Source organism: Pipistrellus hanaki (genome assembly GCF_964339955.1).
Source record: "Pipistrellus hanaki genome assembly, chromosome: 11".
Classification (NCBI taxonomy): domain Eukaryota; kingdom Metazoa; phylum Chordata; class Mammalia; order Chiroptera; family Vespertilionidae; genus Pipistrellus; species Pipistrellus hanaki.
In genome coordinates, this window is record NC_140513.1 from 9,263,634 (window position 1) to 9,278,619 (window position 14,986).

The 14,986-nt window shown below is 45.8% G+C and overlaps 1 protein-coding gene across 8 annotated transcripts in view; it reads right to left on the minus strand.

Moving 5' to 3' along the window:
* TNC (tenascin C) overlaps positions 1-12,420 on the minus strand; it is an 81,826-nt gene extending 69,406 nt beyond the window's left edge. For 3 of the 8 annotated variants that reach the window (XM_084898067.1, XM_084898068.1, XM_084898065.1), the window contains exon 1: positions 12,133-12,416. The gene's annotated coding sequence lies outside the window, so the exon portion shown is untranslated. Of the gene's footprint in view, positions 1-12,132 lie in introns of all 8 variants that reach the window. The other 5 variants (XM_084898066.1, XM_084898064.1, XM_084898062.1 and 2 more) reach the window with 4 other exon arrangements.
* Positions 12,421-14,986: the final 2,566 nt, after the last annotated feature.

The following is a 14,986-nucleotide window of genomic DNA, read 5'->3' on the forward strand; positions in this document are numbered from 1 at the left end:
GGAGAATGATGTTGGGGAGTTGGGGTGTGCATGACGATTTTGTTTACATTTTTAACTTGAGGGGAGGCACAAAGCCAGATGCACTATAATATCTGTGTCTTGGTCAAATCCTCAAAGCTCTGGGAAATAGCTAACTCTGCTTGAGTCTGGCCTGGAGAGAGCGTGAGTAAGTGAGAGAAAGATAAAGTGAGAAGTAGCAGACAAGGGAGCTTAAAGATCTCTCCTTTCTGGAAAATTGGACCTCACATTATGCACTATCTGGGGGGAAAAAAAGTATGGCTTGCAAGAAATTAGTTTGAGGATGCTAGCATTTAGAAGGTCTAGACATTACAACTTTTATTTTTTAAAGAATGGACTTAGATGAACAAGTTAACATGTAAATAAATAAGGGGAAATCCCCTTTTAGACAGGATAATTTAATTTAGCATATGACAGAAAAGTCAAGAAATTTGCCCTGAGATAGTAAGGGGCAAAAAGGAATAAAATAAAGAAATGAATAACTCTTCTAAGATTTTTCTATGCTACCTTCAGGTACAGAGTTTGGGATATATTTTTGGAGAGGGACTGACTAGATGAGTATTTCTATTTCAATCTCTCTCTCTCTCTCTCTCTCTCTATATATATATATATATATATACACACACACACACACACACACACACACACACACACACATACATATGTGTGTATATATATGCATATGTATATATGTATATGTGTATATATACACATATATGTATATGTATATATGTATATATACACTAGAGGCCTGGTGCAGGAATTTGGGCATGGTTGGCGTCCCTCTGGGTAGCCTGCAGGAATCAGGCTGAAAAGCGCAATCCAATACAGCATGCAGCTCCTACTTGCTACTCCCTCTCGTCCCAGCCCTACTGTGCCTGTTGGCGGGCTTGCACCCAATCAGTCCCGATAGGGAGAGGCTTGCAGCACTCCAGTCATGAGCTTTACATCTGGCACCCTCCCAAGGGGAGTGGCCTGTGGCATTAGGCTGAAACCAGCTCTCTGACATCTCCCGAGGGGTCCCAGATTGTGAGAGAGCGTAGGCCAGGCTGAGGGACCCCACCAGTGCACCATCGGCCAGGGAGGTACCATAGGAGAGCTTCAGGGTGTGTCTAGCCCATCTCACTCAATCCTGATCAGCTGGACCCCAGCAGCAAGCTAACCTACCGATCAGAGCGTCTGCCCCCTGGTGTTCATTGGACATCATAGCAAGCGATTGAGCAGCCTTAGCATACATTAGTTTTGATTAGTTGTTTGGTTGTTCTGCCATTCAGTATATTTGCATATTAATTATATAGGATAATAATACCCAACTTGCTAGTTCTGTCAATTGAAAATTATGTATATAAATTTAGCACACTGACTGGCAGGTGTCAGCAAACTTTTTTTTCAAGTGACTGGATAGTAACTGTTAGGCTTTCAGATAGATGGTCTTTGCCACAAATTCAGTTTTCCCATTGTAGAGAAAGTAGCCATGGCATAAATAAACGAGCATGGCTGTTCCAATTAAACTTTACTTACAAAAGTAGGCCATTACTCAATATATGGTGACCTTTCTGGAATACAGTAGTTAATAAATGGCAACTAGTTTTATAAAAACCAAATTTAGATTAAACTAGACAGGAAGGAAACTAAGTTTGTTGCCAGGCTACTATATACCTGTTCTGTGTCAAGCCTTATGCTAGATGCTTTGGTTATAGATGCCATCAATTATCTTGTCATTTGTCATGGGAACCTGGTGAGGTAGGGATTATTATGACTCTTAGAAAGCTAAATTGATACTCTGGGAAGGTCAACAACTGGCCTAAGAGACAGAGCTAGTTTTTGGACTTTGAACTATTATATCAGGTTGACTCATCAACCAACTCTCTGCAGTTTGTAGAAGGGGGAAAAATCAACACTGTCTTATAAAATAAGAGATCAGAGCCCCAACAGACTCCCTTATCTTCTATTTCCTAGACCTCCAGCAGCAATCTGGTGGCTGTTCACATGTAGTCACTGAAATATCTGACCCCTGTCTTCCTTCCAGAGCCTCTGGCGGGAGTTAAGTTTAAACACTTCCCCTTTGGAGGGTGCTTAAGCCAAGGTGTATTGTTCACAAATGCTTATTAGCTTCGAGGAAGATGTTGGCAAGTTTCTTTTGGCCTGAGATGGGGTTCCAGGGTCTGCTGAAGCCAGGCTGTGCTCATTGATCATCTTAGCCAAAAGGAGTTGTTAATTAGGGTAACATCCTGCTTGTATCTACCCCTAGAGCTAGTTTTCTTGTTCTGGGCATGCCTGTTTTGGCTCAAGTGATTTGTTTGGCTTATTAGTGTAGGTCTAGGCAAGAGGAGCAAATTCATAGTCCTTTTACATTCTACAAAGCCTTGTGCTCCAGTTTAGAATTGACTGGATTATATTCCAAGATGTTTTTAGATAGATACCCTGTAGGTAAAGGTGAAAAAGTGTGGGGATACTGGACGAAATAAAGCTGAATAGATTAACTGCTATAGGATTTCTCAGATCATGCATTCTTCTACCCAAAATCTCCCATTGGCTTCTAATCACACACAATAAAATCCTAACTCCTAGCCATTGCCTACAGAGTTCATTTCCTCATTCATTCAGATCTCTGCTCCAATGTCACCTCCATGTGCCACTCTATGAGATCAACCTCACACCACCAGTCATTGCCTGTCCCCTTACTGTATTTTATATTCCTTCTTAGCAAATATCTACCTGAAATTGTACTATGAATTTATTTGACTCCTTTTCACTGTCTAACTTCTTCCTCCATAATGTAAAACTCCATGAATAAAAGGGTATTACATATCTTGTTTTCTACTGTATCTACAACCCTTAGAACTATGTATTAGTGGACATATAAACTATGAATTTCCAAGAACAGGACCCAGTCTCAAGTATTCCTCAAACTCTTCTTGTCATAGAATGCTTTTGAAAGTGCGTCCTACAGAACACATTATTGGGAAATAATTATTAAGAATCATTACAAAAACAAAGATAAAAAACCATATTTATAGTAACTGCCAGTTTTGTGCTAAGTAATGCACTGGAATTGCCTCATTCAATCATCACAATAACCTAATTTTTCATTTAATACATATGAGAAATATGAGACTTAGGGAAGTGACTTGGCTAAGATCACATAAGCAGATAGTAAGCTCTTGAACCCAGAACTTTCTGATGCTACAGCCATACTATTACTTATTATCCAATCCTTCCCCTGGGTGTGAATTTCTCCATATCCTAAGATAGAGAACTGTTTGTCTCCATTCCTTTCTTGAGCCCTTTCCTGCTTCCCACTAGTTGTAGGCTGACCCTTGTTATGACCTCCAGATTTTCCTATCTCCTGTGACTCAGCCTCAAATCCCCAGATGGACCTCCTCTGTCCTTGGTACTGGTTTTTACAAAATCCCAGGCAGTGCATGCTGTGATCATGAGGGCCACCTCTGAAAGCAAGGACATTCCATGAGGTCTGTGTCCCCAGACTGTGCTGGCTTCCTCCTGGCATATACTATGACATCACTCTGCAGGGTTGAGAAACTATAGGGCAAAGTATGAAAACAATTCCAAGGTCTGGGCTTTTTGAATAAAGTCTGCTGAGGAAGAGGAAGTCCAAACCTGGGAAACAACAAGGACTGCTGCCTGCTATTGAGAATTAGTTTTATTCTAGTTGAGCTCGGTCACAGATAAAATGGGTACAGATTCTCATTTCAAGAGCTTCATTAGCAGGAGAAGTCATCCTGTGGGCAGACAGGCAATTCCAAAATGACATGCTAATGATAGAGGAAAACAAGGGGTAAAAGGTCATCTCATCTCCCTGGAGAAGGTAGTTGGTTTCTAAGCTGAATTTTGAAAGGAGATTGTGAGTAGGTGAAAAACATAAGGTCATTTGAGGAAAGGGAATAGCATTTGAAGGGCATACAAGGCATGGAATTGTTGGCTGGTATGGAGGGCATTTGGAGGCCAGGAGCCAGATCATGAAAAACACTGAATGCCAGGCTGGGAATTTGAATTTTTCCTGTGGTCAGAAGAGAACCATTTGAACATCTTTAGGCTTGGGAGGAATGTGACTGCTACAACCTAAGGCTGGTGGGATGGGGCCAATGGGGATGCTGTTGATTTACTTGTCAAGACAGAAGAGTCCACAAGATTTGGTGTATGGAAGGGTAGTAAAAATGTGGAAAGGGAGACAGAGTTAATCCTAGATTTTAGCTTCATTACATCTGCTCATAGAGGAACAGATTGGGGAGAAGGGCAATGGGTCAGTTTCAGCTTGGGTCACTTTGAATGTCATGCCTTTGAATAAAATACATTTGAAGTCCTTGCCTTGGAAGCTGCCCTGGGGTGATTTTAAGAGGAAGCATGGTTTCCCAATGAACTACAACATTTAATTCAAAACATCTGGCTTCACCTCATAAATGGAAGAGAAGCTTAAACAAGACAGTCTTCCTTAGTGGCAGCCATATTACTGATTGCTCATCATCAACAGAAGTACAGGAGGGTTGGATAAATTTGTCATCGATGAGAAGTTGTCAGAAACTAGTGACATTGGGCAGGCACTCTAAGAGGGTTCCCAATGATACTGCCTCCTGCTCGTCACATCTTGTCATTCTCTTTGAGTGTGGGATGGTCTAGTGGCTTGCTTGTGACCAATGTAATATGGCTAAGGTGATGGGATGTCACTTGCACTATCAGGATGTATGACTTGCTGACAGGCTCTATGGTTTGATGAAGCAAATGTTAATATTGGAGACACCTAGGTGGAAGGAAGTGAAGGTGGTCTTGAGCCACAGGCAGCAGGGAATTAAAGCCCTCAATCCAACAGCCCTGGAGGAACTGAGGCTAGCCAACAGCCACCTGAGTGAGCTTAGAAGTGAGCCTTCAGACAAAACCTCAATCCTGGCCAACCCTGTGATGGCAGCCTCATGAGAGACCCCGAGATTGAAAACCTATCTAAGCTGAGCGTGGAATCCTGGCCTATAGAAACCATAACACAAGAAATGTGTGCTGTTTGTTCACAATAGATAACAAATACAAAGAACTCCTTGCTCGATGTATGCCAAAGCTATTCAAAGAGTAAAACTCTTAATTTTTCCCTTTTAAACAATGTATTAACCCTGACACTTTTTATATTATCTCTGGCTTCCAAGAGCAGGAGTCAAAGGAACTATAATTCAGTCCTGACCATGTTGCCAATTGGCATGAAATCTTAGATGTTCCCCCTCTGTGGGTCTCAGTTTCACTATCTTTAAAGTAAAGGGAATAAACTAGGCCACCAATTTACAAAACCTCTTTTTTTTTGGTCACAGAACTCTTTCATTAAATGACATTTCACGAGGAAGCTCAGTGTGCAAAACAGATAAAAGTTGTGGTGTTTTAGTTGAAATAAGGTCGAGAGCAGCCCTGGCCTTTTAAAAACAACAACAAAAAACACAAAAACTACGTTTTTAATTATTTCAGAGAGGGAGAGAAATGAGAAATGTCAATGAAGAGAGAGAATCATTGATCAGCCACCTCCTACATGCCCCCTACTGGGGATTGAGTCCACAACCCAGGCATGTACCCTGATTGGGAATCAAACCATGACCTCCTAGTTCATGGGTTGATCCACAACCACCAAGCAAGATTGGCTGGCCTAGCCTAGCCCTAACCTTTTAAAACCAGTGGCCAAGTCCTTGGCTTGGATATTACTGAGCCCTTTTGGTTTCAATGTTCTATGCATCTTAGGGATATTTTTTGTTTTGTTTATTTTCTAACAACCTACACGTAGAGGTTAGATCAATGTTCTGTGACATCTCTGCATTGTTTGTTAGGACAATGAATACAAATATGTTTCTAGCTAGTCGCCTGCTGTCCCTAACCTCTGTTCTTACCCTAAAAAATGGGAATAATACAAGAGTGTGGAGTGGCACGGTGAAAGAAGCACCATTTGGGAATTAGGCCTGGGGAGGAGCCAAGCCACCATTTGTACTTTGAGCAAGTGACAGCATTTCCGGCCTCAGTTCACTTATAGTTGCAGGGAGAATCTCAGAGTCATGCACAGAAATGTTACTTATACGTGTGTAAATCTATGAGTATCCTACTTTGTTAAATGTATCTGGCATGTGAATAGGCTTCATAAATCAAAGAGCACAGCTAAGAAGAAAAGCAATGCTGTGCTGTCGCTCCATTTCCTTTGGGCCAGCGGTTTCTTCAGCACCTTCCCCAGGGCCTGCGACCTGCCTGCAGGTGGCAAGGCTTCAGGATAAAGACCTGCCTCATGGATGCACTTGACATCAATGGCAGTCAGGTGGAAGGGGAGCCCTTCCTCAGCTGTGATACATGAGGGCCAATGGGGGGAGCACAGAACTCTGTGGAAACCAGAAAGCGAGCGTGTACACCAGCATGCCAGGCACACTCGCCTCACTCAGCCTGTACTTGACCATGTGTGTCCATGCTCCAGGTCTCAGGGTAGTGGGAGGGATAAGGTGTGCATTAGGCTCATTCTCCTACAGCTCAGAGCTCAGCAGAGGAAACATTACATCAGAAACCACACACTATTACTGAGTCTCCAGGAAGTGAGTCCCGAAGGAGCAAGTTAGAGAGCCCAACAGTGGCAACGTCGCTGAAGAGAACACAAGGGCCAGGCAGACAAGATTTTGACTCTTCCTCAGATTTGCTGTGTCTGGCCCTCTCTGGCGTCAGAGATGAATTATGGTGCTGAGCACGACTTGCTCACCATGCTGATTATAAACACTTGCTTGAGATTTGAAACTGGCTCTGAGTTCTGGCTCCAGCAATGACAAGCTGTGTGATGCTGGGGAAGGAAGCTACATAAACTCTTACAACCTCAGGTTCTCGTGTCTGAATTGCTGGAAACAACGGTGCATGATTCAATGGCATAATGCCTGTAGAGTACTCAGTAAATATTGGCTATTATGATCATTCCCAAGGCCCCTCCTAGGAGAACTTTTTGAACATGTGCATGCAGAAGTCAGTAGCAGCCAGTTCTCCTCCAGGGTCAGAGTTGATCAGCGGTTAATTCTAAAGCAGACTGTCTACTCAGAGCTTACGAAATACCTCTGGCTCTTGACATAGATTGTTTGGAGAGGTTTCAAGGACCAATCAAACCTATTTGGGTTGCTACAGCTGCATCATGAAGGATCTGTGAATTGCAGGACATTTAGAAAACCTGAGCTAAGTTGGCATAAAATAATTTTTCTCATTTCCACTGACAAATACACTAAAATACACATAGAAGGGATTTTCCACTCATGGTCTTCTTTCAACATGAGCATTTCCATTTTATTCAATGGTGGAGGGTCAGAGGGACTCCTTAAGCACTGAACTAGGCGGTTGTTAAAGTTCGGGAGCAGCTGGAATCCTGAGACAGAGGAGAAGGAAACAGAGTAAGATTTCTGGGTTTAAGGGCATAACTGGGAGAGACAAAGAAAAGGTCTGGTCCCAGGGTTATGATCAGGTAGGATACAGACTTTTCTCGTAGGTGAGGCCACTGCTTGGGTGACAGCATTGCCTGGGGTGTGAGGGGGTTTCCCCGCTTGGAAAGGAGACTTCATCTGTGTTTCCCACGTGTTGAAGGTGTTCATTCCAGCCTGGGATTAGATTCAAGGGGGTTCCCTGTCGTCCTCAAAGTGAGAAGTGATTGAATCCTCACCCTCCTCTCTGAGGCTACAGGGGAGTTTGTGGCTCAGAACCGACGGCCATTTCCAGATCCCCCGGGAGTTCACTGCCCCAAGGCTGCACACCAATTTGACTTTCTCTCCCCGTTGGCCCTTTTAAAACCAGGTGCTCAGTTCACCTGGCTATCAGAGAGGGTGTGGGTACAGCCCTGCTTTTCCAGGCAGAGCGCCCACCTGTCCTGCATGGAACTGTGTGAGCATCTTTCTGCAATGAAAAATCAGCGGTAACGACCTCACTGCTACCTCCAGAATCATTCTTCTCTCTCCCAGGGCTGAAATTTGACCTTTTCTGTTTCCAGGCAGAGAAGGGCCCCACGAAGGTTGACCTTGCCGGAGGGCCATGAAAAATGATATATGCCGGCCATTCCGTAAAATCAATAGACAGCAAAGGGTGGGGGGCTTCTCTGCCGCTTGGCCAATCACTGGGAGACGTTGCTTAAGGCTCTGGAAGAGGGAAGCCCGGCCTGCCTTCAGGAGACAAGGTGGCATAGTGGAAAGAATGGGAGGGCTTTAGCCAGAAGGCTTGGGTTCAAAGCCAACTCCGCTCCTCACTTATGGAAAACCCTCAGATGAGTCACTTAACTTCCTTAAGCCTCGATTTTTTTTTTTTTTTGGCCATAAAATGGAGCTAGTCATTCATAACTCTGTGTTAGAGTGGGAATTATGAGACACCACAGTCAAACCCTTCTTCATATAAGGGGTATATAACCTTCAACATTAACTAGTGTGTGTGTGTGTGTGTGTGTGTGTGTGTGTGTGTGTTTTACCATCACAAAGAGATTGTGAATTAAGAGTCAACTAAATGTTACCTACTTTCTGCTTTTCAAACAGACACGATTTAGTGTGGAGGGACTTGTGCTTGAAGCCAGATGGATATGTTTTCCCTGTAAGAAAGCATGGGTGTGCTATGGCCAAATGGCTCAGTTGGTTGGAGTGTTGTCCCATACACCAAACATTTTGGGGCAGCCATCTAGGTTTAGGATTCCATCCTCAGGTGGGGGGATATATGGGCAGTAACCAATGGATGTCTGTCTCTCTCTCATCAATGTTTCCCTCTCTTTCTCTCTCCCTTCCTCTCTCTCTAAAAATATATCCTAGGGTGAGAATAAAAAATAAAAAAAGCCTGGGTGTATGTCAATAGAAATCAATAATAGGTTGGGGAGAATGGGTGTTCTGAGTTGTTTGTGAGCCTTAGAAAGGTTAGGATTAAGAGGGACGTGTTTTTCATTCTGTCAGCCTGAATTCCCTTTCCAAATTCCATTCTGGTTATATGATCAGGCTACCACTGAATTTATGGGTGGCCACAATCTGGCTGGAGGGGCAGATTTAGTCAGAAAGGAAGTTTATTCCTTCTAAAGGCAGTGCAAGCAGCAGCAGCATTCGGCATGCACACAGTGGAATGTGCTTCTGACTTGGGGGTTATGGGGACCTGGGTCTGAAAACTGGCTCCGTCCCTCTGAGTCCTAGAACTCGGGAAAATGGTCTCGTTCTCTTTGCTTTTCAAGCCAAGTCTCTGTCTAGTAGGTTTGGCCCATTTCTCAGGGACATGCAGCTACTTAGTGAGATGATGTACGCAAAGGGCCTATAGATTATCATTACATTAATTAATCATCCTTCTTGTCTGATCGCTGTGGTTAGGACTTCTGCACTGTGTTGCGTAAGAGTGGTGAAAGCAGACATCCCTGTCTTGTTTCTGATATTAAGGGAAATGCCTTTAGTTTTTGCCCATTGAGTTTGATGTTGGCTGTGGGTCTGTCATATATGGCCTTTATTCCGCTGAGAAGAAAACAGAAATAGAGGTATGGATGCATGCCACACACTGGCAACTGTCCGAGAGGAGAGGAGAGGAGAGGAGAGGAGAGGAGAGGAGAGGAGAGGAGAGGAGAGGAGAGGAGAGGAGAGGGAAGAACTGGGAAGAAGAAGGGATCAGTCAAAGAACATATACATAATCCACACGCACAGACAACAGTGCTGGTGCCTAGAGGGAAGGGGGCAGGGCTTTGGCAGAGGTGGGCAAGGGGGAGATGGGGACATCTGTAACAGTTTCACAATAAAAGTAAGAAAATCATCCTTCCTCTAGCATTTTATACTTCCCACACATATTCTTGTCTACTGTGCTACTTAGGAAATTGCTCCGACTTCCATTAGAGGTAGGAACTCAGAGAGGCACAGATCCTGGTCAAAGGGAAAAATTGCAGCCTAGATGCACACCACCTGGCTCCATTGCTTCTAACTGTGTTTTCTGTGTTGAAGGTTCTATGGAAATGCCCCAGAGGTTGAAAGCAACAAGCTGAATATTGGACCCTCCACCCCAATTCAACCCCATCAGCCCCACATTTCCCTGCCAGATATTGGGGGTTTGCCCTCAATTTCATTTAATGAATGTGAAAACCATTGGCTGAGAACATTAATTAGTCTTGGACAAGTCCTTGCAAATAATCAAACAAAGAAAAGCCTCTGTTTATTGAGCTCTTATTATGTGCCAGGTAGTGTGCCAAAAATTTGCCAGATCTGATCTCATCTGAGCTCTGTGAGGTTAAGATCGATCTGCTCCTCTCTATAGGGAGGGCAAAGCTGAGGGCTGAGAGGTCAGTGATGCCTTGGGGGTTGCAGGGATGGTGGGAGATGAGATAGGGAAACTAGGTATTTCAAACAAGGCATTAAAAAACACACACACTTTAACAATAAGATTAGCAGCACCCCATTCAATCTTTATCTAATTCATTCCATTCAGGCAAATCAGAGAATATTCATATCACGCACCCTTTCTTCCCCCAAACACTGTCAGTCACCTCATTACAGCTCACTGGGTCGAAGTGCACTCACATCTATTGCAAAGGGCTCCAATACACCCTCTGCCAGCAAACTTCCCACGGTTTCCGTAGCTCCCCAGTCCTGAGCGAGCTTGTCATGTTGCAGGGAAAGGCGGAAAGCTGGCTGGGTGGGCAGCAGGTCTTATTTCTAAAGCACATATGGGAAAGCGCCATAAAGAAGGGGGGAAAGTCCACAGAACCTGAGAAAGCAGTATTCATTCTCCAAGCGGGGCTCTCGAGGGCTCTCCCTCTGGACGAAAGCATTGCCAAAGAGTCCCCCGGCAGCACGGTGCTTTATGGCCGCAGCTTTAGAATCTGCAAAGGCCCGAACTCAAAACCCGGCGCATTCTGGAGTCAGAACCCAGCATTTATACCAGCCCCAGGCGGCTCCCTTTTCTCCCAACCTGTGCCAACAAAGCCTCCTGCTTGTAAAATGCAGCCAAGACTCTGACCTGCCAGCCTAGTGAGACGCCTCAGACCTGGCAAGATAAAATGCCAGGGAGTGGGACAGGCGGTGAGGAACGCGCGAGAAGCAATCGGACATTGGCCAAACGCCCCCTTTAACCTCCAAGGTGAGGGCAGTTTGGGGAAATCCCAATGAAAATCGAAACTTCCAGTTACTGAGCAATCACTCATTTTCTCTTCTTAATGACAACAGAAGTGATCCTGCCCATTTCAGAGAAGTAGAAACTGAGGCTCAAAGAGGTTATGTACTTACAACAAAGTCACACATGGGGTGGGGGTGGTGGGGATACCAAAGGGATCCCCAACGTCAAAACCTGAGCTCTTAATCCCCTATAGCACCAATGAGAGAGGGGAACCCTGTATTTTTTCCAGCCAGCCAGGCGAAATAGGGCTCCCCTCACCCTGGGGGAGAATTTGTTTCTTATGGCTTTCTCTAAAGAGGAGTCAGGAGGGAGAGGTGATTCTAGAAAGATATGGCACACTGCTGGCTCCACGCGCCCCAAACATGCCCATGTGCCCAGCCCCAGGACCAGTGGGACAGGAGGCATCCGCAGAGTCCCCACCCTGCGGAACAGAGGTGTCCGGCTCTCTGGTCTCAGAGCCTGAGGCAGTCTGTTCCCCTGGCCCTAGGAGTCACCGTGGGGCTCCTGTCCCCAGCCCTCACCCCCTCCCAGGTCTGACCACAGGGCGGATGTTGTGGGATGAGGGGATGATACCGAAGGGCAAGTGTAAGGTGAGGGCTGCTTAGGTGTAAATGTGTATTGTTCTCTCCACAATCAACCTCCCCTATCCCATCCCAGCTTAAGGCTCTCCACAAACTTCAGTGCGCAAACTCATCTTCCCTAACGGCCCAGAAACCTGCACAGGTGAACCGGCCAGGCAGGGAGTGAAGCGAAAGTTCTTATTTTCCCTCTGAAGAACGGCACAGATAAAAACTTTTTTCACAGAAAGTTCCTTCCATGTGTGACTGTTCATAGAACCAGAACAAACGGACGAAAGTTTACAGCAAACAGCCCAGGTGCACCCAGATCAGAATAAATAGAGGCGCAGAGAAGACAAAAGTTTTGTAATCAGGAAAAAAGCAACCCAGTTGGTACCAGGAAGGCAAACAGTATGTCATAAGGATCTGTGGTGATGGGGCGAAGCAGACTTACCTTTGGGAGCTGGCAAGGACCTAGATTCTTAAGGAACCAGCTCCATGGAATGAGCGCCCGGAGGGGAGGTGAGCAGCAGCGGCTCCCAGGTGGCTGCCCCGAGTCCCCGTGCCTCTCGCCGCCTTTGTTCCAGGAGGGGCTGGCGTGTGTGCGCGGGAGCGCGTGGGACAGTAGGCAGGCTGTGGCCGGTGCAGCCAGCTTTGGCTGGCTTATATAGTGAGCTCCTTCCTCTGTAATGGGACGCCTCGCCTCCAGACATCCTTTCCCACTTTTTCGGTTGGCGAATTAAAGGAACAGCCCTCCCAGCGGAGGAGCGGGGTTAGCTCATGAAAGAGCGCTCTGCCTGCTCTCTGCCAGGAAAAGAGCTCATTTGCATACAATTTATGGCGAAAGTAGGAATTCCTGCTTCCCTCCCTCCTGCCCCTGACTCAGAGCAGCTGGGAGCGATGTGTGAGTTTTGCTTTGCTCCCCGAAGGGATTTTCTAATTGAGACAGAAGCCCAGGGAGGGAAAGGGAGCAGGATCAGGGGGTCTGGCTCTGCACCTCCCAGGGCTGGAAACATGACCTGACCAGGGTGCCCTGGGCTCTGCGCAGCAGCTGCTCAGTGGCACCTCTGAGAAAGCAAATGTGTTCCTGGAAAGAGGAGATAAAGCCCTGCAGAAGCTGGGGAGGTTTGGGTTTCTCTGGGCCAGCAGAAAGATAGCCCAGGATTAGTTCTCCGCAGGTGGAGACAGAGCCACGGCCAGGATCAGTCCCACATCTCCTCTGGGAGGCAGCCATGCCAGCTGCCTGGAGGCAGCATTGTCCCAGCCCCCGTGCCCCGCAGGGAGCAGCCTTCTGACCCTGTGCATGCCCTGCGCCTGGTCCTGTCTTCTAAGCTGCATATCTCAGGGAAAGTTCTCTGAGGCTTATTCTCAATGTTGAAAGGTGTCGGCCACAAACAAAAAGGAAAAAAAAAAGTAATGTCTGGGGAGGAAGAACTGTCTCCATAGCCTTCTAGGTTTTCTTCCCTATTTAAGAATTAAATTGGCTTGAGATGGATTAACAGGAGGAAATAAAATTGACTTTTGTATGTATGGGGGCTCCATAAGAATATGAAGAGTCCCTAGATGGCCAGGCAGAGGGGCTTACCTGCTATTCTGAAGGAAGGAGAAGGGGCAGAAGTGGGGCTGCAAAGGGGAGGAAGGCAAATCACATGAAGATGACAGAACAAATATTTGCCAGGCCACCCGGAGACAAGAGGACACACAGAGGACTTTGGTCTTCAAGCCCTGCCCCCCATCCTTTGTAGATGCCTCTGCTGATAGTGCCCACCCTGGACAATCCTTTAAATTCCTTTCCACAGTTAAGGGGACAGGTTCAAAAAGCCCTGCCTCAGTCTTTTGTTTCTTAAAAACAATCAGCCTAAAACATTCCCCATGCCAAAGAAACACCTTTTGGGGTGGCAGCATCCTGCTCCCTCCAGGAACAACTTAATCTTTGACACATAAGCTGCGCCTCTGCCCTCCTGCCTGCTGCGGAGGGCTTCCAAGCTCTGAGTCATCATAGGTTTGGTGGTTAGGAAGCATCCAGTACCCTCAGGGCACACTCAGGCATTTGAGGGGATGGGGAAGAAGCGAATCCAGGGCACGGCACCCATGCTTGAGCTTGTCACAGCACATGGTCGTTTTGTGATAGTTGAGGGACATGAGGCATCATGGAACCTGTAGCTGGCGCTGAGCCCTCCTCCATTAGGTACCATGCAAAGTGCTTTAATGACGTTATTTTGTAACATTCTGGCAATCACTCTGTGATAGGCACCAAGTTCTGGCTCACCCTTTTCACAGATAAGAGACTGAGGTTCAGAGAAGTAATTGAAGTATGGTAGCAACCATACTTAGGTAAAAACTGCTGTTTGAATTTTAACCCTGCTATTATCAGCTTCCAAATGGAGACCTGGAGGCTAAGGCAGTTTTCCTGTGCCTGTGGACCAGGACCACAGGAGATTGATTCCCATTGACTCAGTAGCTTCAGGAGTAGAAACTGTAGATAACCTTTAGAGATTAACTGCTCAGCTCTGCTTCTGTACTATCTGCTATCACAAGATAGGGCCTCATTCTCACTTCCAGCAGGATGTGGCTGGGAACAACCCTGCGGGCTGTCCCCAGACTTTAGAATTTATAACAAAGGAAAATTTTTGTGGTTTAGACCTTTAAAAGGACTGCCTATACCTGGACAGTGTGGTCGTGAGTGCGGCCACCTGCGTGTGGTGCTCTTGCAGCCATCCTGGCCAGTTCAATAAATCCTTGCCTGCTTTTTTTAGTCAATCATCAGCCTCTGGTGGTCTTTTTCTGACTCCAAGGTTCGACCCCACAACAGTAATGTAACCCCACTAAGGGAATACACCAGGAAGCAGTCAGATTATAATATGGGCTCCATCATTCTTCCTATTACACATCAAGGCCCAGGAGCACTGCAGGCTGATGTCTAATGCCTTATTAGATTAAACACTGCTTGTATAAACATCACTGCCACGTTTGAATGTGGAAGATATGCTTCTCTGTTCGGGAGAGCTAATTCAGAGATGCTTGATTTTTACTAACCACTAATCAGGAATTTCAATTAGCCACCTATTTTCAATACTGAATGATATCACCTCTATGCTTGTGATTTTTATTGTTGTGGGCCTTAGTTTCCCCATCTGAAAAAAGTGGGACAAGGTTATCCCTATGGTCGCTCTGGCTCTGGTATCCTAGGATTCTCTGCTTAAGTGACTGTCCCAGAAGGCAAGAAAGCCCATAAATAGTCATGTCACAAAATAGCTCATTTGAACTTTTGAACTATTTTGGCTAATTCAAATGTTAGTTGTTTTGGA